The sequence below is a fragment of the Callospermophilus lateralis genome (genome assembly GCF_048772815.1).
Source record: "Callospermophilus lateralis isolate mCalLat2 chromosome 11 unlocalized genomic scaffold, mCalLat2.hap1 SUPER_11_unloc_3, whole genome shotgun sequence".
Lineage (NCBI taxonomy): Eukaryota > Metazoa > Chordata > Mammalia > Rodentia > Sciuridae > Callospermophilus > Callospermophilus lateralis.
In genome coordinates this window covers 7,378,214-7,390,248 of record NW_027510155.1, presented here as the reverse complement: position 1 = coordinate 7,390,248, position 12,035 = coordinate 7,378,214, and the positions used below count along the sequence as shown (strand labels likewise).

The following is a 12,035-nucleotide window of genomic DNA, read 5'->3' as shown; positions in this document are numbered from 1 at the left end:
GCACAGTTACCCACCGGGTAATGTAGTAGCTGTTATATTCATAACCCACACATCACAGAGGGACATACTAGTGGAAATCTGATAATGTGTTGCCCAGCTGTGCGCCCTCCAAAATTAGTGATTTTTACTTCAATTAAGAGCAAGTGAAAGTGGAGAATTTATTTAGGTTTTCCTTGTTAACAATTGCAGCATTATTCATAATAACCCCAAATTAGGACTCAAATGTCCACCAAATGGTAGCTAAAACATTGTGATATATCCATACACTGAGATATTTAGCAATATAAAGAAGTACTAATGTATGCTAAAATATGCTAGGTTTTTGCGGAGAAGTTAGGGGTTATGGATTTAACCTAGGGCTCTCGAGCAGGCTCAGTATGAGATCTTCCACTGAGCTATAGGCCAGGGCCAATGTGGTGTGTTAATCACGTTTTAATTTTTCTGTATTTTAAGATGTTTTGCCACCTTGGGGGCTTGGTTAGGCAGCCCCTCGTAGAGTTTGCTAATTCCTAGAGATTGCAAATATTTTTCCATGAGCACATTTTTGATGTTTTAACCAATCCAGAGCTCATACCCCTATATATCTTCTTTAATATACTCTTACACACTAAGTGAGAGTTCTGCCCTCAGTCACACCAGAGCCAGGTACTGGACAACTTGATAATCCTCTGTATCCCACAGCTCACTGAAACTGTGCAAAGCATCAAATCAAATCAAATCAAAGCATCCAAACTTGCATACCTGCCTCACACATTCCTTTCAGCAGAGCTCACAACAAAGGCCATATTTTCCTCTTTGAGGCTCCAGAATGACCCTGATACTTCCCTCCCCATGTGGGTGTGTCCTTTCTTCTTGGGAACTTTAAATAATAAACTCTTAAAATTGTCTTTATTTTTGTCACTACCATACCTGGTTAGAAACATTTTAATACATGTGGGATAACTTAAGAAAAAAATTGTTTTGTAAAAGAAGCCAGACACAAGAATCACTTAATATATGATGATTTCATTTACATAAATAGGCAAATCTACAGAGACAGAAATAGATGTGTGGTCTCCCCAGGGGGTGGGGTGGGGGTTGGGGGGATAAGGGACCTGGGAGTGATTGCTGATGGGTGTGGGGTATGTTTGTTTGTTTGGGGGGGATGAAAATTTCCTAAAATTAGATTATGATGGTAGTTCTGATGAAACTAAAAATTTTGAATTTTATAAAGGGCAGATTGTATATAGCCTATGAACTATGTTGGCTGTACTTTTGTGAATGAAAAGTAAATACGTTTTCTTGCTACTTCTTCCCTCCCAGCTTTGGAAACTGTTTTTGACTATTCTTTTAATTGCAATGTAGTTCTTTGTATAACATTAATAAAAATGGTGCATTTGTAATGGATATATTTGGAATTTTATTATGGCTTCCTAGCCTTGAGAGACTTTTGAAAACAACAAATCTGCGATTCATTCAGAAGTTCCAGCAAAGAAAATTTAAAGACTAAATGTGGTAGTCACACCTCTATTCTTGCTGCATTATGGAAGGAATAAGGACATGTTTAATGAAGCTGTATTTATTTGGCAAGCAACTTAGCCTGGAGGATGTTTAGAGAAAGGCTACCTGTCATGAGACCCTAGCTCTGCTCACTGGGTTTGAGTCTGTTATCTGCCTGTTGACTGGACTGGATCCTGAATTTTTGGGGTTCATCCAGTACAGATTTCCCCCACAGAGTCTCTAAGAAGAGCTTCCCTGTTCCAGAAGGCCAAGGAGCTGAAGCTGGCCAATGGAACATGGAGCACAGGGACACGTCTCACGGTCGGTGTGCGAACCACACAGAGAGCTCCACAAACCCCTGATGCCCCCTTGAGCAGAGACATTGAGACTGCAGACCCCGCTGGAGGCTGACGACACGAGGCTGTGCACAGCTTTCGCCAAGATGGCCAGAGAAGACTACCCTATGTGATCCTCTTCTCTCCTTGCTTATGACTACATCTTTCGCTTGGCAGGAAGATGCTGTCATTAGCTTTTCACATCCAGTGGCTCCTTTGGGTCACTTGACAGAGGGTGGACCTGTGATGTCAAAAAAGCTTGACATAACATAAGCGATCGGTTAGTCTAGCTGGTGGCTAGCTTTCACAACAGCCCTTCTGCCACTGTGTTCCAGTGGTGAGGAGGACCCTTCAATAGACAGCCTCCTAGACGGGTTTGTCTCTCTCCTTGTTTTAATGGAACCCAGTGATAGGATACTAGATAACAGAATTGCTCCTTACTGGCCGAAAAGGGAGGAGCCTGGGCAGTTGCTGGGACTCCTTGTGGCACATGGAATAATACCTCTGGGTATTGTGTAGCCTCAGGTGCCAGAAGTTGTTGAGCCAGTGACTTGGTTGAAATGCCTTGAGACTCATTGGGCTCACTCTTTGATTTTGCTCAGGGAGACCCTGGCTAATGGCTGTATTTTAAACTCATGGTATGATCCTCTGATAGTCACAGTCGTCTGCCTGGTACACTGTGTTCTCTGAAAAAGTATGAAATATCCACATGGAGCCATGTCCTGTCAGGAAGTTGTCTTTCTTCAGCTAGAATCATGGAAGCTCTTCAAACCTGTGATCACGAGGCCATCAAGGACATGTTGGGACTGGAAATGGCAAATGATCAGACCAGAGCAGAGTTGCTCCACCTCAGTTGTGTGCTTGAAGCACAACCAGAACCAGAGAACCAGAGTGCCTGAACCAGAGTAAGAAAACTGGCTTTGAGAGTAGCCTCCCATTCTGTGGTTCTACACAATGCGGAGTTATGATCCATGTATACGTAATACGTCAAAGTACAGTCTCCTGTCATGTGTATCTTAAAAGAACAAAAAGAGAAAAGAGTTTGAAATGACCAATTTCACTCTCCTCAATGCTTTTATTCTTATAAAACCACCCTGCCTTGCTCAGCTCTTTCTTTTTTATGGCATGAAGTGCTGCCTTATTCTATAATCAGAAACAAAAGACAACTAAGGTCTTGTGGGGCTGGGTTGTGGCTCATAGGTAGAGTACTCACCTACCATGTGTGAGATACTGGGTTTGTACCTCAGTACCACATATAAATCCTCAGTCCACATATAAATGAAAATAAAGATGTTGTGTCCACCTATAGCTAAAAAACAAATATTTAAAAAATGTCTTGTAATTTTGTGTGTTTACAGTTAGGGCTGATTCCCAGAAAGCTCCCATGAGGGAGGGAATGTTTATGCACCTCTATTACTTTGGGAGACCTGAGGAAAGAAGAGTAATATTGCAGAAAGGGGAATTATGTACAGGGGATTGAGTCAGCACTGGCTAGTAGCTTCGGAGGTCCAGTTGGGATTGTGATTGTACATCTCAAGAGTGCCCAGTCAGCCCTGTGATTCCCTCCTCCCAGTGTCTTGCTGCTAGTCAGGCTGGGTGTGGTGGTTCCTTTTGAGGGTTGGTGTTTTCTGGGCTCATTCAAGAGTGTAGGATAACAAGGGAAGAGTTGGAGCCCCAGGCTCCCTCTGCCTGCTCTGAGATATGGGCATGTTTGTGACTGTCTGCAGTGGGGGTGTGTGTGCTGCCGGCATTGTCTAGCAGACATAATCAGCTTCCTCTCCAGTGTGCAAACCTCAGTTTGGTCTCCATTTGCAGTTCATCTCAACTTCCCTTATTCCACTTAAATCTGAGCCCCTTTAGCTTTTCAGGTGAGCTGGTTGTAACACCTGCCTGAATCCTTCATATCCTATATGAGACTCAGTTTCTCTTTCTCTTCTGATTTCCTTTTTCTTTTTCCCTGTGAATGGGTCTTATGTGCTCTCATGTGGTCTTGAACTCTTAGATTCTAGCTTTGATCCTACGCAAGCATCCCAAGCAGTGGCACAACAGGTGTGCACCACTGCACACACCTCTGGAAATGGTATTTTTGTATGTAATTTTACATTTTCTGAAAATTTTATTTTAGCAGCATGTACCTTAGTCTTCAGGTTGAGAAATAAATCTTAGCAGTAGGATAGAATATCCTTTCCCCCATTGCAGAGGTACCCAGGAACCTGAATATGGAATGATGATGTCTTTAGAGCTCTTGAAGAAGCTGGATGTCATTAAGGTATTAAGGAAACTTATCTTTGCATTTCAACTGTACATTTCTAAGCCAGCACTTGAACCACTATAGTCTTGACTTAGACATTGTTTATGTGTTGGTGTCTGCCTACAAAAACAAAATAACTAGGAGGAAATGAACAACCCTGTTGAAGGATCAAACCTGGAAACCAAACCTTCCTCTTTTTTTAAGTATTTTTTTTTAGTTGTAGATGGACACAATATCTTTATTTTATTTGCTCATTTTTATGTGGTGCTGGGGACAGAACCCAGGGCCTTAAGCATGCAAGGCAAGCGCTCTACCACTGAGCTAAGACCCCAGCCCCCAAACCTCCCTTTTAAAAAAAGAGCTGGTTCTCAGGGGTGCTCACTCTTCAGGTCTCCAGCCATGGCAGCCCCTGGGGCAGAGTGAGAAGTCCTGAGAGTAGAGGTGTGGACAGCATGGAGCCAGGCTGTGGGAGGGAAGGGACAGTGGACACTTCCTGATACCCTCTGGAGCCAGCTGGGTGATGGGCAGTGAACAAGGGCTTCTCTCCACCACCAGGGGTGACATTGCTCTGATCCCAGGTGTGACAAAAGCACACGCCTTGTGGTACACGTGCCAGGCACCGTTTTTCAACACTTACACTGATGTGTCATCCCATGAGTGCTTGACAGTTAAAGAAACCCAGACACAGCAAGGAGTGGCCACTCTGCTTGAGCCACTGCTAAGTAAGGTGCCAGATCCTGGGCTTTCCTTTTCCATTTCTAATTTTTATTTATTGTTGTGGTACTGAACTGTGGACCTGAACCCATGACTTCACCCATGCTAGGCCAGTGTTCTACCACCGAGCCATACCCTCACCCTCCCCAAGATTTCAAAGCTCACAATAAACAAAAAAGTGGAAAAATGGTCATCAATGTCTATATATACATCTATGGTTTGCAATTCCAAACATCCTGTTATGCTCTTCTACTTCTTTGTATTTTGGAACACATGGGAGTATTACAGTTGTGGGATACTTCATTCCTACTTAGGAACACTCTCTTCCAGGCGTCTCTATAATATTTCTCCAGCTCAGTCATAAGTGACCATGCACACAGCACCCACTCACTCTTCTCAAGCTGCTGGTTGTTTTCACACAATGACCTAGGCTTTTGGAAGACACAAGGGCAGCTGCCTTTGCCTTGGTGGTAGTGTGTTTTCCTGGGGGAGGGGTAAGCCATAGTCCAGGGGCCACATCCAACTATGATGCTTGTTTTGCTAAGTGTGTCTGCTCTCCTGTGGGACGAGTAGTTGCAACTGAGGGCATAGCCCACAGAGCAAGGTGTTTAAGGCCTGGCTCCTTCTAGGTCTGACCAAGCCTGAGTTTCCCTCTCCCTCCCCTTGACCTAGCTTTTACAGTGACCAAGCTCCTGGCATGGAGTTTGCTTCATCATGAAAACAGTCTGCAGAGTGGACATTTATCAAGAATCCTTTATTCACCTTCTCATTTGCATTAGTTATTTTCAGGAATTTCACTTTTCTCTCCCTGTGTTGAAGAAACGACCTCAGGGAATTAGTGGTGCCTGAGTGAGCTCCCTAGTCCACCTTTGACATGTGACACCTAAGCACTTGATAAGGATGCCTTGCAGGATTTTTTTTTTGTCTAAGGATAGTTTTGAAAGCATAAATATCCTTTGGGTCACATCAGTGCAGGATACCAAGTGGGGACCATGGTGGAGGTGTGAGTTCAGCTCACCACTCACTAACTTGTTTATCCTGAACAAACTGCCCATGAGGCCCCTATGCCTCTGGGGGCAAAAGGGCCAAGTACACGGGGGTCTCGGCTCCTTCTTCCGGGCTCTTGGTGGCCGAGGGTCCTGTCATGTCGGTTCTCACCCACCCTGGGCAGCAGGCATTCAGCAGGATCTTGTCTCCTCTCCTCTGTTCACTGAGTTTCCAGTCATAGATTCTGGACAGGACTGTGACACCAATCTTGGACACTCCATAGGCAGAATTGGGCCAGCCTTCTTTTTTGTGCACTCCATTTTTTGCGTCTTCCACAAACTTATTCATGAGCCCCACCAGCTCCTCCTCTGTGATGGTCTCACTTCGAAACTTCTGCTGCAGCTCTGGGCTGCAGAGTTTAAGGTAGACCAGACTCAAAACGCTGGAGACATTCACCACTCTGCCTAAAATACATTGCAAACCATCATACATTCACCTGTGTTAACATGTAACATAAAATCTACATGAGAACAGTGAAGACCAATTATACTGAAATGTTAGAGCAGAAAATTGTCATATGAAAGAGCGCTACCAGTATAAGCTGTAGGAGAAACAGACACGGACTGTCTGGTGGTTGCATAATGAATTTCCATAAAGAAACTCCTGGGATCACAGGGTGCTTGTGAGCACAGAAGTTTCAAGGAAGCTGTACACTCAAGTGACAACTCTAAGCCACACATCTCCTTGTTGTAAAGGCGGCTGGCTGCCAGTGTGTTCTTAATGAGAGGGGGTCTCCCTGAGTGGAGGAGTACTAGGGCAGTTTTCAGTGGAAGACTAGGAGAGTCTGTGGCGTGCACAGCATGAAACATTTTGATGGGGAGATGAAATGAGCCAGGAGGGAGACAGGGGCAGATCACAGTGTCACTGTGAACCATGCTGAGGGCCTGGATTTCTCCTGAAGGAGTCTGGGAGTGCCCGGCACAGCTTCAGCAGAAGCAGACACTGTGCAGAGCCCTGGGAAAGGGCATGACTCAAGAAGGGAGGCCTCTCAGGAGGGTTTGCAGGTGTGTGCATGGTCAGCTGAGGGCCCGTTTAGGGCTGGAATGCGGGATTCGGGTGACTCTCAGTGGGCACAATCTTTTTAATTTTATTATTTCTTTTTCTTCTTCTTTTTTTTGAGAGAGAGAGAGAGAATTTTTAACACTAATTTTTTTAGTTATCGGCGGACACAACCTCGTTGTTTGTATGTGGTGCTGAGGATCAAACCCGGGCCGCACGCATGCCAGGTGAGCGCACTACCGCTTGAGCCACTTCCCCAGCCCCTTATTATTTCTTTTTGATTTCAGCAATTGAACCTAAAGGTGCTTAACTGAGCCACATCCCCATCCAGTTCTTTGAAATTTGAGGCAGCTTCTTCCTATATTGCTTAGAGCCTTGGTAATTTGCTGAGGTGGGCCTTGAACTTGCAATCCTCTTGCCTCAGCTTCCTGAGTTGGTGGGATTGCAGGGGTGTGCCATGATGCCTAGCTCAGTGGGCACAATCTTAGCACATGGGCATTGCTGATGTGGGGGCAGAGCCTCATGACCACCAGGGTGGCCATGATGCCGGGTGGCCAGGAAGATTTAGAGGAAGGATGGACATCCTCTGAAAGTGTCAGTTGTAGATTGGGGGTATCAGGAGTTATGGAGGATCAGGAACATCCATATGTGTGAGTTGGTCTGGGAGTGTTTTGGGCAGGTGACAGGTTTAGTGGGGCTGTGTCTAGTGAGGTGGTCCTAGTCCATGAGTCTGAATAAGGGTGCACAGAATGGAATCTAGGGCCTTTGTCAGTAGGAGGGAAAGAAGAAATAAAGAGCTGCTCTGAGGAGACCTTTGAACAGACACTTGAGGATACCAAAGAGCCAGGTGTGGCAAGAACAGTGCACAGAGGATTAAGCCACTGGAGAAGGGGGGTGGGGAAGTAGAGCTGCACCTGGCAGGTGGAGGCCCAGCAAGGCAGGGGCACAGCTGCAGCAGGAGAGGCCAGGGGCAAGGAGATGAGACTGTAGGAGGGCAGGGCCAGATCACCCACCCCACTCACCTTGTGGTTTTATGAGGGGGAGTAGCTCTGTGCAGACATCTCGGGTACCAAAATTTCGTTTTCATTGTGACTTCTGCTTGAATATGAAAGGGTGTCGGATCAGCCGCTTTTAAGAAAAAAAGAGAAAACAATAAACAGTTGCCATGGAGTAGAATTTCTCAGAAATAAAAGAGTGCACAGGATATTCCTCCAAGTAAAGTCTTTTGTCTAGTGCAGGGTTGTTCACACTTGAGATCTCCTGGGAAGCGGGTATAGCAGTTGGGGAAGGAATGGGGAAGGGTTTCAGATAGTGACCTCATTATATTGTTATATTTTCTTCTATATGAACATGTAGCATGAAATCCCATCATTATGTACAGCTCTGATGCCTCAATAAAAAAAATGTAGAAAGCGGAAAAAAGTCAATCTCCTAGTTTCATAACATTCTTTGTTTTTTGTAGAATGGCAGTATTGGGGTAATCTGAGTCATGGGTACTATTTACTATATTGGTGTAATCGATATTTTGCAACTATTTATTTCAAAAGTAGTCAAAAGTCTATTCAACTGCTTTAATGTAAAGTTTTTTGTAAAGAAAACCTAGAAAGGTCCCAATGAGTCCCAGCCACGCAAACACAATGTCCCTTTGGCTTGCACCTTCTCGGTCTCTGCTTTCCCTATGGCTTCAGTCTGTGCTGTTCTGTTTCTTTCTAGGGAGACATTCTGGATCCCACAAAGCAGAGGGCACCCGCCCCTGAGCCGCTTGCACAATCGTGGTCCCCCAGGACTACAAGCTTTGCACCCCGACCGACCGCTTACTCTTAAAGGCGATGCCCGCGTTGTTGACCAGCACATCTAGTCCCCTGTACTCCTTGCGCAGGAAGTCGCGCAGGTTGCGGATGCTCTACTGGTCGTCAATGTCCAGCTGGTGGAAGAGCGGGCTCAGGCCCTCTGCCTGCAGCTGCTGCACCGCTGCCCGGCCCCGCGCCTCGTTGCGCGCGGTGAGCACCACGTCCCCCGAGAACTGGCGACAGAGGTCGCGCACGATGGCAAAGCCAATGTCCTTGTTGCCTCCAGTGACGAGCGCCACGCGGCGACAGGACGACATGGCTGGTGGGCAGAGGGGAACACCTGCACGGAGAGTGGATCTCAGAACCCCTGCACCGCTGGAGCGCAAAAGTGTAGCTCCGGCAGGTTGCTGGCCCGGGACCGCCCGCCCACCACGCAGGCACAGCCCCGCCCTGTGCAGGGCGTGGCTCGCCTGGAGTTGTCCGGAGTTGCTCCGAGTTGCCCAGAGTTGCCTGGAGTCGCCTGGGGCGGTCAAAGACTGGGAACTGGAGATTAAAGTAGTGCTTCTCAATTTAATCGTTGCAAAACTCGCCTCCTGATTTTATTGGTATGTACTTAATGAATTGTTCAACTGTTGTTTCCTTCCGCAGTTAGAGGAATACGCAGTGAAATCAGGTAGCTTTTTGTAGAGGAACATGAGGAGTGTTTTGGGGGAGTCAGAGTGAACCAGGAGGTAGGCTGGGGCAGATCACTGGCATCCCTGGGAACCATGCTGAGGGCTTGGACTTTCTCCGAAGGATTTTTGGAGCGGTTTGCCAAGCAGACTGTGTGCAGAGCCCTAGGAAAGGAAAGGATTCAAGAAGAAAGGCCCTTCTCTTGCCACACAGGCCAGTGGGAGCTGGTGGGTGCTGGCAGGTGCCTACCTGGTAGAGTAGAACCATTGGGATTGGTCATGTGACTACATCTGTACTGACTCCCAGTGCTGGTCTTCTAAGGTTTGCTTTCTGTACCACCATTATCCAGTATTCACAATTGTGCTTGAAAGACGTGTGGCTTGTGTATGAACTTCCCCTCCCTTTATCTCTGCAATTGAAGTCTTTTCAAACTAGAGTTGTGGAATGAACTGAAAGAACAGTCCAGGGCATCAAATTTCTGTTCATTTCACCCTAAGTATATAAAAGCAAAGCTACTCGCCTGTCCTTTTTGAGAATGGAGGGAAGTATTTACTAAATCAGCTCTTACTTCACTAAGTATTTGCAAAAATACCATCCTACCTGGCTCTGAGAGCTGCAGTGTACAGGTGCCTGGGCACATCACAGCCCTTCACACACACACACACATACACACACACACACACACACACACACAAACAAATCACATGTCAGGTTGTACCTTTTTTCCTCCATTTTAAGATGAAGGAATGGACTTCTGCTGAGAAAGTTTATAAGTTGGTTCAGTGGTTCGAATGAATTTTCCTCATCCCTTGGAACTTACAACTAGGGAAGAGGGGACTAGATCAAGTTTCATTTCTGTCCTGTCCCATATGTACCACTATACACAGTGTCTATTTAAATCTAAATTGAAATTGATGTACAATTAATGCAAATTACAATTAATACAATTAATGTTTTAGGCTGGGGTTGTGGCTCAGGGGTAGAGCACTCACCTATCATGTGTGAGGCACTGTTAAATCCTCAGCACCACATAAAAATAAAATAAAGATATTGTGTCCATCTATAACTGAAAAATCAATATTTAAAGATTCACACATCAGCGACCCCAATATTGAGCAGTGCAACTATAAGATATTTTCATCATTGCAAGAGAGTCTTGTGCGCAAAGCTGCTTTACACAGATTCTAATTATGTTGCCATTTCAAGGTGACTTTCCTGGCAGTTGATTAACAAAAAGTTGAAGAACCTTGCTTTTTTCAATGGAATTTTTTATTGAGGTAATAATAAATTCACAAGCAGTTTTAAAAAAACAAGAGAAATCTTACAGGTCTCCCAGTTTCCCTCAGTCTGCAAACTCTAGTATGATATCACACATATATTAACATGAAAAGGATGACAAGTCATTTTTGGAGTTCTTCTGTTTTGTGTCCTTACTCATGGGTGTACAGTTACTTCTGTATGATTTCATCACATGTGTAGATTGTACAGGGCTCCTGCCCAAGACACAGCGTTTCCAGGAGCAGAAGGGCGACTATTGTTGCTGTTGTATAACCAAACTCTTCGCTCTTGCTCCCAAACCCAGTCTATCCCCTATCAATCAAGCATCTGCTTCCCTTTTCTCCAGGTTGTTGGAAACTTGTTACACAGATGAAGCCTAGGATATGTAACCCTCTGGGCTGTCTTTTTCACTTGGCTAATGAAGTGGCTTTGTGTGTTCTCCTTCAGCCGAGTGTAGGTGTGGTCTGTGGTTGGGTGGTCTCTCCTCTCTTGCTTTCTTCTTAGGTGTGGTGAGCCAGTGCAGGAGGGCATGGGTTAAGGATGTGGGTTGAGTTAGAGTGGGTAGGAGGGCCACTCGCTGATGGCTGGTGGTGCAGGAGCTTGGAAAAGAGAGCACCTGCTGATTAAAAAGGCAGTGCCTGACAGAGGGCTCTGGATCATGATTTTCAGGCTGGTTTGTTTATTCTTTCAGAACTGGTCCCCACACAAGAGTTGACAGTTCAATGGGGCTAAATGCTCCAGAAAATATGGTATAGGAACCATCAAGAGCAGAAACAATCGGAGAAAAAAAAATCATGGGTATCCTCAGTCACAGACACCAAGGAGGGAAATGGGAGAAGGAATTCCCAGCAAAAGAAGGTGTTCTAAGAAAGAATGGATGGTCAGCTGTTCCAAGTGTTAGGGGAAAAAGTGAGAAAGAGAAAAAGAAAACTGAGACACAGCCAAGAATCTTCTCAAGAGGTAGTCTTTGATCTCTTTGGGAAACATATTTATAGTAACGGTGGAGAAAGGAGTAGTAAACAGGGAAGGGACAATCATCAACAATTATATTTCATATCACCTTCAAAATATACACCACAAAGGAGAAATCACATATGGAGACAGACTAGCAAGACTAGGGTAGAGAAATTATACGATGGGAAGAATTGAATCAAGACAAATGTGAACATTGGGGACAGGAAATGTATGAACAATGGCTGGTTAACTGCAATAGGACAGAAAAGATGTGAAGGCTCCCAACCTAGACCATGGAGAACTCACTAGGGTGGGGATAGGCAGACTCTGTCTTGGAATCCAATCCAGTGAGTCAGGCCTCATATCCACAGGGTTTGGCAACAACTAACCAACCATCTTCCAGGGAGCACTGAGCAGGGGGAAGGACTGGGAAGGAGTACACGTGTTAACACAGTGAAATATGAAGTCTTCCAGCAAGTAAACTGGAGCAGGAACAGGAACAGGAATATTGTAGGA

At 45.4% G+C, this 12,035-nt stretch overlaps 1 pseudogene; it reads right to left on the bottom strand.

Moving 5' to 3' along the window:
- Positions 1 to 5,841: 5,841 nt before the first annotated feature.
- On the bottom strand, positions 5,842 to 9,035 carry LOC143385999 (carbonyl reductase [NADPH] 1-like; annotated as a pseudogene).
- Between the last annotated feature and the right edge of the window lie 3,000 nt (positions 9,036 to 12,035).